Source organism: Acomys minous (genome assembly GCF_964271855.1).
Source record: "Acomys minous genome assembly, chromosome: 1".
Taxonomy (NCBI): Eukaryota; Metazoa; Chordata; class Mammalia; order Rodentia; family Muridae; genus Acomys; species Acomys minous.
This window is the reverse complement of record NC_140483.1, coordinates 91,080,453-91,096,174: the sequence shown is the minus strand read 5'-3', so window position 1 is coordinate 91,096,174 and position 15,722 is coordinate 91,080,453. Positions and strand designations below refer to the sequence as shown.

The following is a 15,722-nucleotide window of genomic DNA, read 5'->3' as shown; positions in this document are numbered from 1 at the left end:
TAGGTCTATGACTGAGATGGACCTCCTCCCCCATATGCTATCAAGTCTCATCTTGGTAGCCTGCTTATTCTTTCTTTGAGTGCCATCAGGCCTCCCCACCAAGGGGAGGGGGTCAAATATGGATCAGACAATTTTAGTAGCATATGCAATAGCATTTGCATAAAGCACATTAATATGTGCTCAGAATAATTTTGGAATTTAGATAAAGTATTCTTACTGAGACTTTTGAAAGTGATCTTTAGGTTCCACTCAGTTTTATTGTTCTTAAGTGAACTTCTATGACTGAAACAAGGATTCTTTTCTTTGAAACAAAACAATCAGCTTTGGTTTTCCATTTTGCCTGATCACTTACCAAGTGGTTCCGGGCTAGGTAATAGTGTAGTTTAGTTTCTCGACTCAACCACTGAGGTTGCCTTTCAGGAGTACTTTAGTTAACATTTTTGGACTCTATTTTATACACTTTTCCTAAGCTAATAAAAATTTTTATTTGGTAACTTTGTTAGATATAAAAGCAAGGCTAAGCCCTCAACTTTGTAAAATTAGGGCTTCAAATCCTACAAGCCAACTCTAAGAGAGGCATCTGGGAACACAGCCTCACTCTGGTTTTGCAAACTGCCCTGCACTAGAATGTTTCTTTCATAAAGTATTTAGTATTTAAGGCAATTTGCCCACAGGTAGCCGAGAATAGACTTTTTGATACAGACTCAACCTTTCTTCATTCTACTTTTCAAAGCTGGGTAAAATGTGTAAGAATAATTCCAATCAAAAGTATGCCAAGCAATCAGCCTGTCTTGGGTATGCCATTTCTTAAGATTAGTCAAAGACATGATATAGTGAACCAGTAAGAGGGTATCAATCAAAACATATCTTCTCGACAGTAAATAAAACATTGCATTCCACTTCTTTTGTTTTTGAAATAACTATATTTATGACTAGATTTAAGATTTTTGTCTGACATTGAAAGCGGTTCTTGGGGGAAAGCAATGTGATGTACTCGAAAACAAATAACAATAAAAACATCATCAATGTTATAATCTACAAGATATGCAAAGCTTATATTATTAGTCTATGTGTGTACCTGTCCCCGGATGGGTGTATAGTTGTATATGCACAAATGTTATTGCACACATGTGGAGGTCAGAAGACACTTTGCAGGTCAATTTTCTCTTCTTACCATATGGATTTCAACAACTAAACTTAGATACTTTTACCCATTGAGCCTTTTCATTGCCTAGGCTCTGAGATTTTCAATCCCGTCTGCTATTTATGTAATTTAAGTTACTAGCACACATAGCCATTCAATGCACCCCATATAAACTGCTTGCCACAGTGACAGTGAATGTTAATATATAATACATTCTTGGGGGCTACTCGGTCAAATGCTGCTTCCTGGCAGACAATTCTCCTGCCTACCTGACAATGTTCACAAGAATGGTGCTGGAGATCAAGGTGGGATCCTCTGGGCCTGAACTGCAGTCCTGCGCAGGCCACAGAATCTTCCTTCTCACAGTGCTTCCTGTCCTTTGCTGTTATTAACTTCTAATTCTTGTTTTTATGGTCTGGTAATTTTATTTGACATCTTAACTTCACAGCATAAGCATATTCCATAATAACTGTGGAGATAATATCTTTTTATGCTCAGCTTCTGTGTCAAGAGGTCTGAGGGACTTTTCCAATCAACTGGTTCTGGCTATGTTTTATAAAAACTACCAAAAGGAGATGCCCTTCTTTCCACATATGACTTATGGCACCATTTTTTAGAGGGTTGAACTCATGTAGACACTCAGTGGATAAGACTTGCCATGCAAATTTGCTTTGGGGCTTTTTAACTCTTGTGTAAACAAACACCCTGCTTAAAGAAAAAGACACTTAAAAATTTTCCCTCTTAAATTTGAAGGAGAAATGTAGGCCTCTGGATTATTCTACAAAATAAATATATTTGTTTTTATTCTCTTGTATTTTTCTGCAGTCACTATTTAATCAAGATAACCTAAATATTACCTCCATTTTTCATGAAAGTTTCATAAATGTTATCAATATTTTGATGAAAATTTAATAAAAGTGGTCCTGAAGTATTTAAGAAAGTGCCTAGTTTTTACTTATTAACTCAGATAAATTAGAAAGGATAATTTATGTGTTTGTTGTTCCTGAGGTAACTCCCTTTAAGTAGTATTTATAAATGTTAAAGGACTGTAAATAATATGTAGTAATAATGAAATGATTTCATTTAGAGAGCTTATGTTTCCAGCAAATCATGTTCCAACCATACTTCTGATTGCCAGAACTTATAGTGGTTAGGAACGAGAATGCATTTGTCCCTTCATTGGAAAGTCAGCAAAAAAGATATGGTTCCCACTCTTATTGTTTTTGGTGTTATTACTTGCACTTAAAAAATCTTCACATAATTTTTACATATGAATTTTACTGTTCACTTTCCATTTGTCTGAGCCAAAATCCTTTTATTTCTAAATTTTTTATATTGAATATTGGAATTTTCAAATAAAATCTGAGAACAACATATACTTAGGCTCATATGCATTTTTGCTGTCATTAACTATTTTCATATACAAATGGCAATTTAGTTCTAATAAAGATAATTGGGTGGTCTCAGTTTACTATTTTATAAATTGTACATATTCTATTTATATATTTATTTATTTATTTAAATTAATAAAATATTTATTTATTTATTTATTATACATGTATAAGACAAACTACATACAGCAGGGAGAAACATGTGACAATCATGAGAATAATGAGTTCTATACATGTTACATTCGTATTGACTATGCCATCTGCACTCGTCTCATTTGAAATAAGTTTTTTTCCTGTCTTTTTGGATCTAGATTTCCGAATAAGATTCAATATTTATCCTAGCTCAACTCTAATAGCTTAAATTCTTTATCTTGATCTATAATGCTCTTGTCCCCTAACCAACTAAGCTTGGTTGTAAGACTATACTCTCTTGTATTCAATGCCCCTCAGAGACTTGAGAAGGAATAAAACTTAAATTCCTGAGTGAACCAGCAGTGTAGGTTAGCAGCTTGCAAAATATATAAATTGGCTTGAGACAGTTTACTGCCTGACCAGTCACCCAAATCACTTTATAGCATTGGAGCCTCATCTTCAGCTTTCTGGTCTAATATCTCTGCCAGACTTGATTGCAAGGCAGGAACTATTAAGGACTTGCTTACCCTGACTTGGCAGAGTGCAGCAGTCCACTCTGCCTGCCTCTAAGTAGCCCCGTTTTTAGGCAGATTCTGTTTGGGGCAGGAAGGAGGACATTTTGCCCAGTGGTTATTTTGCCACCTTTGAAGCCATGTTCATAAGGAGGCTCTTTGATATTCATCATCTTCTTTGAGGTCGACTGAGTGTTGTCAGGAGTTAACTTGTCTTGTTGAAGAAATTTAGGATTGTAAGAATATCTTTAAATGCCATATTCTGTGTGTCTCTGAGGCTTTTGAAGACTTTATTCAACTATTTTACCTCATGTATTGGTAGAGTCATATCTATCTGTTAGACTTAGGTTATATATTCTTGTGTTAATATCTGCCAGTATTTGACATGTCCATGATTTTTATCAATATACTAAACTCTATAGCCATGACTTAGACATAACCTTCATTATAAGTAACAATTAAAGCCTTGAATTAAGGAGTAGGTCCAATCATCTAGCTTTTGTTCTGTCCTCCTTCTATGTTCCTAAATCTCCCTTTCTTTCTTTTCAGCTCCCATCTCCTTGCCTACATATGTAACATAAAGGCAGAGAAAGACGTTCCTGCATTTCCCCTAATTTTTTCTCTGTATAAGACCAATAATGACTTATAACCACCTCTCAATGAGAATAAGCATTTGTAGATCAAGTGAGCAAACAGCAACCTATACAACCCCCTCTTTGAGGGAATGGGGCATCGTTCTCTTAAGGTTTCTTCAGGTTCAATTGGGGCAAATAATACCTTAGAGTAGGCCCCCCAAAATTGGAGGGAATGGGTAAGCCATCTAGTGATTGCATTTGTGGTTCAGTTTCTAAATGTTGTGAGATTCTAGGCTTAGTAGGAGATTGAAATGGTGGTCCAAATTGGATTAGAAATTTTCTACAACTTTGTCCAGGAAGCTGTCCAACTCTGATGAGTAAAAGCAACAGAGTCATCCAGGGCGTATAAGCTTTTGAAGTAATACCTACTGATTCTTTGGATTTCCTCAGTATCTGTTGTTATTTCTCCCTTTCTATTTCTGATTTTGTTAATTTGTGAACTCTCCCTTTGCCTTTTAGTGAATTTGGGTAAGGGTTTGTCTATCTTGTTGATTTTCTCAAAGAATCAGCTCTTAGTTTCGTTGATTTTTTTGTATTGTTTTCTTTGTTTCTACCTTATTAATTTCAGTGTTGAGTTTGATTATTTCCAGCCATCTACTCCTCTTGGGTGAGTTGGCTTCTTTTTTTTTTTTTTCAAGAGTTTTCAGGTGTTCCATTAAGTTGCTTATATGCGATGTCTCCAGTTTCTTTGTGAAGGCACCTAGTGCTATGAATTTTCCTCTTAGCACTGCTTTCATTGTGTCCTAAAGATTTGGATACGTTGTGCCTTCATTTTCATTAGACTCTAGGAAGTCTTTGATTTCTCTCTTTATTTCATCCCTGACCCAGTTGTCATTGAGTAGAAGATTGTTCAGTTTTCATGTGTTCGTAGGCTTTTTGTTATTTCGATTGTTGTTGATGCTCAGCTTTATGCCATGGTGGTCTGATAGGATGCAAGGGATTATTTAAATTTTTTTTATCTATTGAGGCTTGTTTTGTGACCAATTATATGGTCTATTTTGGAGAAGGTTCCATGTGGTGCAGAGAAGAAAGTATAATCTTTTCTATTTGGATAAATAGCTCTGTGAATGTCTGTTAGGTCCATTTGATTCATGACCTCTGTTTGCTTGATTATTTCTCTATTTAATTTCTTCCTTGAGGATCTGTCCATTGGTGATAGTGGGGTGTGAAGGTCTTCCACTATTATTGTGTTGGGATCAATGAATGATTTAAACTTTAAAAGTATTTCTTTTACAAATGCAGGTGCCCTAATATTTGGGGCATAGATACTTAGGATGATGATGTCCTCTTGGTGGCTTTTTCCTTTGATTAGGACAAGGTGTCCTTCTCTATCTTTCTTGATCAAATTTAATTGAAAGCCTATTTTGTCAGATATTAAAATGGCTACTCCAGCTTGTTTTCTGAGACCATTTGCTTGAAATTTTTTTCCAGCCCTTTATTCTCAGGTAATGTCTACCTTTTTTGATGAGACGTGTTTCTTGAATGTATTGAAGGATCTTGTTTTTGCATCCATTTTGTTAGCCTGTAGCTTTTTACTGGGGAGTTTAAGCAATTGATGTTGACAGATAGTATGCACCAATGGTTATTGGATCCTTTTAAGGTGAAGTTAGTGGTGATTGTGTGTGGCAGTGTCTATTTTGGTTCTGCTGATGTGTGATTATCTGTATACTGCATTTTCTTGGCTGTGGCTGCTCTCGTTTTGATGACGTTTTCCTTCTACTATTTTTGTAGAGCGGGGTTGGTGTTTAGATACTGTTTACATTTGGTTTTGTCGCTGAATATCTTGTTTTCTCCATTTTTGTTGATTGAAAGTTTTACTGGATATAGTAGCCTAGGTTTGCATCTGTGGTCTCTTAGAGTCTGGATAACCTCAGTCCAGGCTCCTGACTTTCATACTTTCTGTTGAAAAGTCAGGTGTAATTCTGATGGGTCTACCATTATATGTTATTTTGCCTTTCTTTCTTGCAGCCTTAGTATCTTTTCTTTATTCTGCAGGTTTAGTGTTTTGATTATTATGTGCTGGGATGAATTTCTTTTCTGGTCTAGCACATTTGGTGTTCTGTAGGCCTCTTGTATGTTCAAGGGTATCTCTTTCTGTAGATTGGGGAAGTTTTCTTGTATTATTTCTTGAAGACAATCCCTGGTCCTTGGGACTTTGCACCTTCTTTTTCATCAACTCCTATCATCCTGAGGTTACCCTTCTCATGGTGTCCTTTATTTCTTGGATGCTTTGTGTCACTAATTTTTCTGTTTTAAGATTCTCTTTGAGAGATTTATCAATTTATTCTATCTTCAGCACCTGAGATTCTCTCTTCCATGTGTTGGATTCTGTTAGTTATACTTGTCTGTTGGATTCTTGCTTCTTTTGTTAATTGTTCCATTTCACTTTTTTCTCTATTTGTGATTTTTTAATATTGTCTAGTTCTGTTTTCATGTCTTGCATTGTTTTATTTAATTCCTTCACCTATTTGATTGTGGTTTATTGTTTCTCCCGGATGGCTTCTATTTGTTTGTTTGTGCTATCCTTGAATTCTTGGAAGGATTTATTCATTTCCTCTTTATAGTTCCCAATTAGCTGTACAAGCATGGTTTTGAGGTCATCTTCCTGTGACTCTGCCATGGTAGGGTATCTGTTGGCTTCTGGGCTTTCTGGTGGAGTCATAATGTCTTGATTTTTGTCATTAGACCTCTTATTCTTTCTTTTAGGCACCTGCTTACAAAGCTTGGGCTTTCTGAGCTGGTGGTCTTGGGGATGAGTGCCTTTGATAGGGGGCTGTTTCCTATACTGTGTTCTCAGATTCTGCTTTCCTGTATCTACATTTGTTTGAGCTCTGCCACCTGGATTCCGTGGTTTTATAGGGCTCCTCTGGCTGCTTGTCTCCTCTGAGGGATTCACTACACAATGAACTTGTGTTTTGGATGTCAGATGCTCTGTGACTTCTGTTTTGTTAATCTTTTGCTCTGTAGACAGGCCCCTCTGTTTTGGTGTATTGATCCGTCCAGCAGTCTAACCTTCTCTTTCTCCCTGCTGGTTATAGGCCTCCACTGAAACAAGGCTCTGGTCCACTCCTTGTCACCCACCATTGCTGCTCACAGTCCCTTGCAGCCCCTGTTGCTTGCCACTTCCTGCTGTTGCTCTGGGAAATCCCTCCCACCAATCACCACTTTGGGTGTTTTATTCCCTGCGGCCTACCTCAGCAAGCACTGCTGGTGTTGCTGGCGCCACAGCAGCCACCTATTTCGCTTTCTCTGTACTGTCGCTGTAGCTGCAGCTCCCGCTGCTGCTGCTGCTGCTGCTGCTGTGGATGCTCTGCTCCCCAGGGGGTCCGTGCTTTTTCTCCATGTTTGAGGGTGCACAAGTTTGTCCCTATTTTGTTCCTGGCACACTATGGTTTCTCCCGCTGTAGTGGCGCGGGGAGCTTTTCTGCCTTGATTTCTCTGGCATCTAAACAAGGTCCACACCGCTTGCCACCATCTTGGAATCCTCAATCATACATACATACTTTAAAATGTTACTGAACACTGAATGTTCTGCAGTTCTACTGGAAATATTTTCATTTTCCCTAGATGCTTCCTACCTTCATACATATAGCTTATTAAAAGGAACATAGAAGTGTTTTTGAGCCACAGGCTTCCCTCTGAAAATATGAGACAGGTTTTTAGACCCTAGGGTAATGCAAGCTTAACTACATAAGCTTTCTTCTCTGGGTTCAGTTACATAATATGTCTATGCTGTTTATATGCTTAAGTGTGACGATGATCCTTCTCAATAAGGCATTGTGAAAATTATGCGACATTACAGATGTGAAGTAAGCAGCAGAGCTCCTGGCTGCTAGTGTCATACAAATATAACATGTTGTCACTTATAACGGGGGAGTCATCATTTTCATTCATCAGTGTCCTGGACTACACTGTCTGGTACACTAGCTGACAGCTCTATATTGCTCTGTCAATGATCTAAAATTAAACAAAAAGAATTCAAGTGCTTTGCATCTGCATATAGACTAAAATGTTAATCATGGCTTGTCTCAAATGCTGGTACGTACAATCTTTTGATATGACATATCTGTGTAACATAAGTTTCTCTTGTGTCTTTGGAACCACAATTTTCTGCTTCTCTTGTTTCCTGAGTAACTTTCTAGATCCTCAGTTTTTTATAGCCCACTTTCCTTTTTAGCAACCTGATTATCAGCAATGCTGACTCAAGGTTATCTGAAGACAAGACTATTTTGATACAGACAAAAATTAGGGAAAAGGTTCTATCACCGGGTAAAACTTAGCTTATAGTTTTACAGAACTGACATTTTAAATAAAACCTATGTTTTCTTACATAAACGGCTTCCGCGGTATCTTTAGCCTGTGTTTAATAAGCTGTGCACCCATTCATCTCTTGAACTAAATGGATTTGAGGGGAGTCTTTTCCCTAATGAACTCTATTTTTTCTCTTAAAGTATGTCATGTCTCCTAATGAGCTTGGAAAAGACACTCCAAAGTGGCATCAAAAGTTACAGTAGGGAGATCAGGCATCTTGGAGGAAGTCAGAAGAAGTATTAAGTCCTCCACAGAGCCAGCTTTGATCCTGCTCGTTTTTAGAACAGAAGAGACCTCTATAGCTGTTAGCGTATTAGCACTGCCTGGGGAGAGAGATTGATCTGGAATAAGAGCACCATATAGGAAAGCAAAGCACAGAGAACAAAGTATCTCTTGAGGTTCAGGGGATGGTTTTCACAATGCCATTGATTTCTCGACCCAGGATGATGGCTGGAGTCTGGGTAAATTCAGCAGAGAGCTTTCCATGCTGTTGTTTATAGCTCCCACTTCCAGACTTTTCATTACAGAAAGCCAGTTTTCTGTCTCTTGCCTACATTTAGCACCGAGATGATAAAAAGCCCCTTGGGTTTGGAGGAGGATCTAGGATTATAAATGTGGTTTAAGTATGTATCTTATCTTCTCCTGAGCCCAAATGAAAGAATATAGACGAGTTCTTTGATCCACTTATTCCTTTTTAATGAACACACAAACTATAATCAGGTTGTCATTTATGGATTACTTGCCAGGTATTCCCTGGCTATGAAGTCTTCAACAAAATGTATTGCAAACATATAAATTACAAATCATAGAAGGGTTTGAGGTGGGCCTCAGGCATCTGCTGAGAGCAGGGAATTTGGAGCTCGGTGCCAGGAAAAGAGTGTGAGGAAAGGGAGACACACTTGGGCACCTGAAGATGCATTGCTTCATTTTTGCAACGTTGCACTGAGGCGGCAGACAGTATGATTGCTAGCTTGCATTGCCTTCTAGAGAATTAATAATTACTAGATTATCTGAAACCTGACCTTAGAGTCTCACATTTATACTATTAGCAGTGTCTGAATGCTTCTAAGCCAAAGATCTAAGCTAACATTCTCTTTTTGCCACATTTTTTTATTTCAGTGTTTGCTATTCCTTAAGGACAGAATGACACTTCATCTGTCTATGGGAGCCTGGAGACTGGTAATGGTTGACACTTAGTGAATATTAAATGAAGATGTGTTAAGGCAATAATTTATTCCAATTATCTAATTTGTCCCAAAACTATGGACTGTTGTGATAATTCAGCAATCATGATTTTACAAGAAGATATTTCCAGCATATAGAAAACAGATGTGATGTTCTTGGATCCTATTTTAAAAATGGCTCCATAAATATTTTTAGAAAATATTTTCCTATTTATAAATATAATATATGCAGATAGTACAAAATGAAATATCATAAAACTATTTTTAGAAGCTAATTACACATTTTAAAACTCTCTACCATTCATAAATTAGCACAACTAAAATTTTGGGATGTCTCACTTTGTCCTTTTCTCTCCTTTCTCTCACCCCATCATTACTCCTTCTTATGTGCTCCCTCATTCTAAAACACATATATACATACATGCCCACCTTCATATACAAAGTAATATAAATACCTAAGTGACAAAGTTAACCTAATCTATTTAAACTAGTCTCTTGAGCATTTAGGCTAGTTCTAAGCATTTCTCATTTGTAATTAAAGGTATATTTGATTTTAATCAAGGTCTATATATAACAAGTTGGTCCAGTAAAGTAAAAACAGTGTGCATTTACTGTGAGAAAACTTTTCAGTCTGGATACTATGAAAAACTAATATATTTATGCTTAAAACCATAATATCATCATTAAAGTTTTTAAATGCAGTTCTTACAAACAGGATTTAGCACTAACACTGTCTTAGGAGGAATATTTCTTTTATGATCTTTGAGAAGTACACTATATTTACCCACATGGTTATTACCCTCACATAACTGCAGCTTTTACAGCTTGGTATGTATTAAAGTATGAACTCTTAACATACAAAACGTCTTTTATGTTTCACTATATCTAGCTGGCATTTATTCTTTTCTCTGGGTCTTGAAAATTGCTCTAAGACAGGAACTCCTGGAACAGAGTCACGGGAATTTTATTGCTAGTCTCAATTAGAACAGAATGGCTAGGCTTGACTAACCCAGAGTCTTGGACTTCACTGTTGGCACAGGGGGTAGGGGGCTGGCGCGGAGGTAGGGCAGGGTGGTGGGGGGAGGGGGATGGGAGGATGGGGGCTGGGTCAGGGGTGGGGGAGTGGTTGAGTTAAGGGCAGGAGAGGAAAAATAAGAGCAAGAAAAGAATATGGATGTGAATGATTGAAATTCTTAATTCCTTGGCTTTTTGGCCATCTTTGCCTTCAATTCAGGCATATGATTTTCTCACCTTTATTTTTCTCATTTTGCTTATTTATTTATCTCCCACTTTTGAATCAGTCCCATTGTTCTATTCCCGTCCAGTCATCCATACCTCACTCCATCCTGGTTCTCAACTCAGTTCATCTCTTTCCCAGCTCCTTTATCTATAGTATTCTTCTGAAAAGACAAAAGAAACACCGTATTATACTCAGAAGAATTTTGCTTACTTCTTATTTTCTAAGGTGAGACGGTTTTGTTGTTGTCATTTTTCTCTTTGATATGCACATCAGTGGTTTGATTCTCATTTTCATTTCAGTGGTATTCAAAGTAGAATGAGGTCAACAAATTTTGATGACATGGTAGGAATCCATGGACTGATGAGCCGGGTGTGTAAGTAGATGGAGGGGTAGGCACTGTGGGGAAGGGATGGACAGGAAGATGGCCATATCCTCCAACACTGAACTGTAGAAGGTGAGAGCCACCAACTACACCATGTTCCACTACTAAGGCCTCTAAATGCTGAAGTACACGTTGGTTGCTACATGTCCTTCCCCTGACATGTTGGCTTTGCTTACACCTCCCAGGCAGTGATTACTCTGAATTCTTAACACTATCTTCAGTTGGGTTTTCTTCCTTGGCTATCACTATTATAGCTAAAATAAGTTTTGCTCACTATCTCTGAGTTTCCCTTTCCTGTCCCCCCATGCCACCATCTGTTTCCCCTCTTGTCATTTGTGGTGTACCCTCACAGTACATGGACTACAGTATGAGACAGCTTAGTAAGGGTCATTAGTGGCGAGTGGTAGTCCTGGGAAATCATGCTCATGGAATGTACTTTCTACTACATATTAAAATATTTCAGTTACATTTATTTCCAATATTTACCCATTTTATGATAGCCTGATATTCCTCACAAAACCTAATGTTAAAAAAAAATTCAAAACATCAGAAAAAGGAATATATCCCCTCCTGAAAACTGAAACAACTGTTTTGATATGAACTCGAGGTTTATGTGGCCTTCTGTGTGGCCTTTATTACCAGCACCTGCATCTGCAGAGCCTCACCTGAAAGGGACAGATGACAAGCAAACAAGAATCATAAAGTTTAGGAGAATCTAGGGGACACTGAACTGAAAGGAGGAATGTGGCCATAAAATAAACTCTTAATGTTTATTCCAGGGACTGAATTTTTTTTCTGGTTCTCCTCCAAAGCAAAGCTGCCTACTTCTGCCAAATTTCAAACGTGTAAACTTTGCACATTGCAATTTGGCATTGAATTGTCTGGGGAACAAGTATCTAACTCCTATCATTTTCCTTTATTTCTTTAATTTTTTTTTTTTTGGTCTTTTTTTTTAAGTGAAATTTTCCCCTCAGGCTCATTGACCTAAAAGGAAGTGTTCTTATGTAAATAGTCCAGGGACTGTTCCACATACATAGTGAAAACTGTGCATTTTATGTTGAGATTAAGTCACTGGCTGCTCCCCTCGTTCTTCCACCAGCCTGGCTCTGAATACTCAGTTCTAACACCTGGATTATAGAGTCACAAAGAGCTATTTTTGGAACAATTCCCCATTCTACCTCTTTGTGTTTCTATATTGCACAGCTCTTCTGCTTGAAATCACATAATCCTGGAGTTAGTTTTAGCCTGAAAATTCAGCAAATACAGCATCTCACGAACACTTTCCTCACAGTGGAACGCCTGAGAAAAAGTAGCCGTGCTTCTGTGGGCAAACACATTGGGGAAGAACATATTTTTTAATCAGAATGTCAGAATTTTTATTATGTACAAACAGATAGAGAATATGCAGGAGGCAGGCAGACAGAGGAAGAAGAAAGAACAGGAAAATAGTATGTCAGGGAATTGACTCTATGACCTACACATGGGTTGTCAGCTTCTGGCTCAAGTACCTTAGAGAGTACCACCCAGAGGTCCCCACTTCATTTCATACATACAGAAACAGCATCGCTGTAGGTTCAATAGACAAACTACCACTTTAGTGAATAATGTGGTTTGATTTTAAATTTTGGAAAATTATCCAAATCAGGAATAGAAGAATCATCTTGTCTTCCTGCTCTGCACTGTAGCAGCCAGAACTGAGTGCCCTCCTCACAGCTCCAGCTCCACTTTTCTCCCCTCTGTTGCACACAACCTCCTACAGTTTGTGCCCCACAGCACCCAGAGCTAGCATGGCTTTTGTTTCCATAATTCCAATTTCCATGTGATATATTCACCTAAAATCTTAGTGTACCCATCAGACACCACATTCACGTCATTCTATAGGATAAGAGGTAATGGCACATTGTTGACTGCATGACGTAGAGGGTTCATTGTTTTTAATTGCTGCTTTTCAAAGTATTTGCTAATGATGGATACAATATAATTTCTTAGTATTCACATTTTTATTACTAAAAACAAGAAAAGATGAGTTTGTGATCTTGTATTTAAATTCAAAGTAGAGCTTTACTATGTCTTTATTTAGAAATATAGACTTTGGTACAGGAGAGATAGCTCTGCAATCAGGAATACTCACAAAGGACCTGTGTTTTAAACCCAGCTCTCACAGGGTAGCTTAAGCCCGCCTGTTATTCCAGTTCTAGAGGATGCAACCACTTTTTAACAGTATCTACAGACTCTAGGTATACATGTAGTACATACAAATACATGAAGACAAAAAACAAATTAAATAGAAAAACAAACTAAACTTAAGTGTATATGGCAAACACAAGCATTGGCAGTTCATATTGAAAAAGTTTATGGCTTACAAATGTCAATATTAAGAGATTATATGCTGTCTTAGAAAGTTCCATTACGTTTTCCATAAGAGCAGCATGAGTGACAATGATTCTTACACATTTACAGGAAGGCAGACGACCAGGGCCAGTTTCCTTACAACAGACTAAGCCATCATTCCAGCAAGTCAACAAACTTGCTTTCTTCCTCTGCAGGGCATCCCTCGCTCTCTTTACCAATAATCAGTGTGTTTTCAGTTTTTGGTAGAACAGAAGGACAAACATATATACGAAAACAGCCCCACAAGCAGAGAATAATCTTGGGGTCTATGATTACATGAAAACCATCTCAAGCAAAGGTGATGCCCAGTTCTCATTTCCTGTCTAATGTTGATTCCTTTTCTCCCCAGGTTCTCTCCTCTGACTTCCTGTTCCTCCACACCATTTTCTTTCTGTGTCTTCATGTCTCTGTCTCATTTGCTTCTCCAACATTCGGTACCTTCTGTCTCCTTCTTTTCATTTCTCCTTCATTCCCTTCCTGGTTTTATTTTTCCTTTTACTCACTATTTGCTTCAGGCTATTACTTATTGTCTTCTGTGTGTTTCCTTTAGTCCTTGAACCATGGAGTTTCCATATTTTTTCTCGGTCTGTTAGGTGAAAATATTTTTAATGTAAAGTAGAGCCATTTACCTTTGAGCTCTATTAAATAGTTCTCTCACACTATAAGCACAAAAGATAAAATTGTTGGAGCTATACCACAATTCAACTCAATAGTTATGAACTTAACAAGTCACTGTATTATTCTTCATTATTTATTTGAAGTGAATAAACAAAATATCCAGTTACCGTAGCAGTGGCCTTGATGAAATAGTTGAAAATACCATTTGTCCTTGGTGGAAGTGTTGATATTCCTTGTGATCCAGTATGAAGTGTGCATGAAGCACTTTGGCTATAAGCTAAAGAAGGATGTTGTCTTGGACAAGGCAAGCTTGTGTACCTGAGTTGCAAACTGAAGTGACCACTTTTTCATTGCAAAATTTTATTGTAAATTGAGACTGATACTCACGTAAAAGTTGTATAAATCTCAACTTTGGAGCTACAGAACCAATGGCATTTTTGTTATTTATCTGGGTAAATGTTTAAGTAAAAAAATCAGAACCTTGAAGTTCTTTTTTATTCAATATTAATATTGAAAAGAAACACTCTCCTGATGATATTTGGTGATTGTTATTGGCAAAGCTTATTTTGATAATCCATATTTAATATTTTGAGGGTATACATCATATCACAAATGGCCGGTGCTTGATGACCAAGTTTGTATTTGCACAGGATTCACTAACAAGAATAGAAGAATTTAAGAAAACAGTTAGAAAGTTGTTTTCTGGTTTAATATTTTACAATGCAATTGAACTTTTAGAAATACCATTTCCAGAAGGTTAATATACAATCAAAGAAAATGTAGTCCCTCAAAAACCTTAGAAAAGTCTCTGTTACTGACATGTCTGTGTCAGCCTGGATTTTCTTCGTATACTTCAACCAAAGCATATCACATAGACTGAACATAGATGGGAGCTGCATGTCTTCTATCTGGTAAGCCTTTAGCAGAATGCACCAAACCATGTTGAACAGATCAAACTCCTTAAATATCATTGATAAGTACATCAGTTATAGGTTGGTCATAATATGAAATTATGTCTATTTTAATTCTTTATGCCAAAATACTCATGACTTGTAAATATTAGTCATGAAGAGATTTAACTTTATTAATAACATTTATCAATGCTATGTGATTTTGAGCCAATTATCCACAGTGTATCTTGGCGTGTCACACTAAGCCAAAGCTCAGTAACTTGAATCCCAGTTCATTCCCTTGTTCCCCATTCTGTGGTGATCATTTTGACTCAGCTCTTTGGCATTCCTACTGATCTCTCCTTTGGGGTTATGCAGCTGTGGTTATCTGGCAGCTCAGCTGAATTGTCTAAGATAGACTCAATCATATTTGGCAATGGATGCTTCTGTCAGATGTGAACAGTACCACTACACCTTAGTGTGGCTCTTTAAATAAATGACTTTTAAATTTTATAAACTTCAGTATTAAAAAAAACTATTCCAAATAACATAAACTACTACTCACCAAAATTAGTCCAACCCATAGTCTATACATTTTAATAATTTCTGAAAGGTTAGAAGAGCCATTCTGAAGTTGCAGTGCATCACATGAGATTTTATTTTCACTATGGAGTATATCTTCATGCCCTTGCCCACCACCAAATTAAAACTCATGTCTATTACCTCCATTCAGTAGATAGTGAAAAAGAGTTCCAAGAGAGAAAATAAAGAAAAATGAAGGGTTCTCTATATTCTAGAGCTGTATTATTCTTTTATTCTATTATTACTTTATTCTATACACAAATGTATAGAAATGCACTAGCAAAAATGTACTGGGCATATCTGCATTTAC

At 37.2% G+C, this 15,722-nt stretch overlaps 1 protein-coding gene across 9 annotated transcripts in view; it reads left to right on the top strand.

Annotated features, from left to right (window-relative positions):
• The window catches only part of LINGO2 (leucine rich repeat and Ig domain containing 2), a 1,231,101-nt gene that overhangs the window by 214,767 nt on the left and 1,000,612 nt on the right, over positions 1-15,722 (top strand). The window contains exon 1 of one of the 9 annotated variants that reach the window (XM_084795143.1): positions 10,756-10,774. The exons of the other annotated variants lie outside the window; for them this stretch is intronic. The gene's annotated coding sequence lies outside the window, so the exon portion shown is untranslated. Of the gene's footprint in view, positions 1-10,755; positions 10,775-15,722 lie in introns of those variants that run through there. 9 annotated transcript variants of the gene reach the window in all.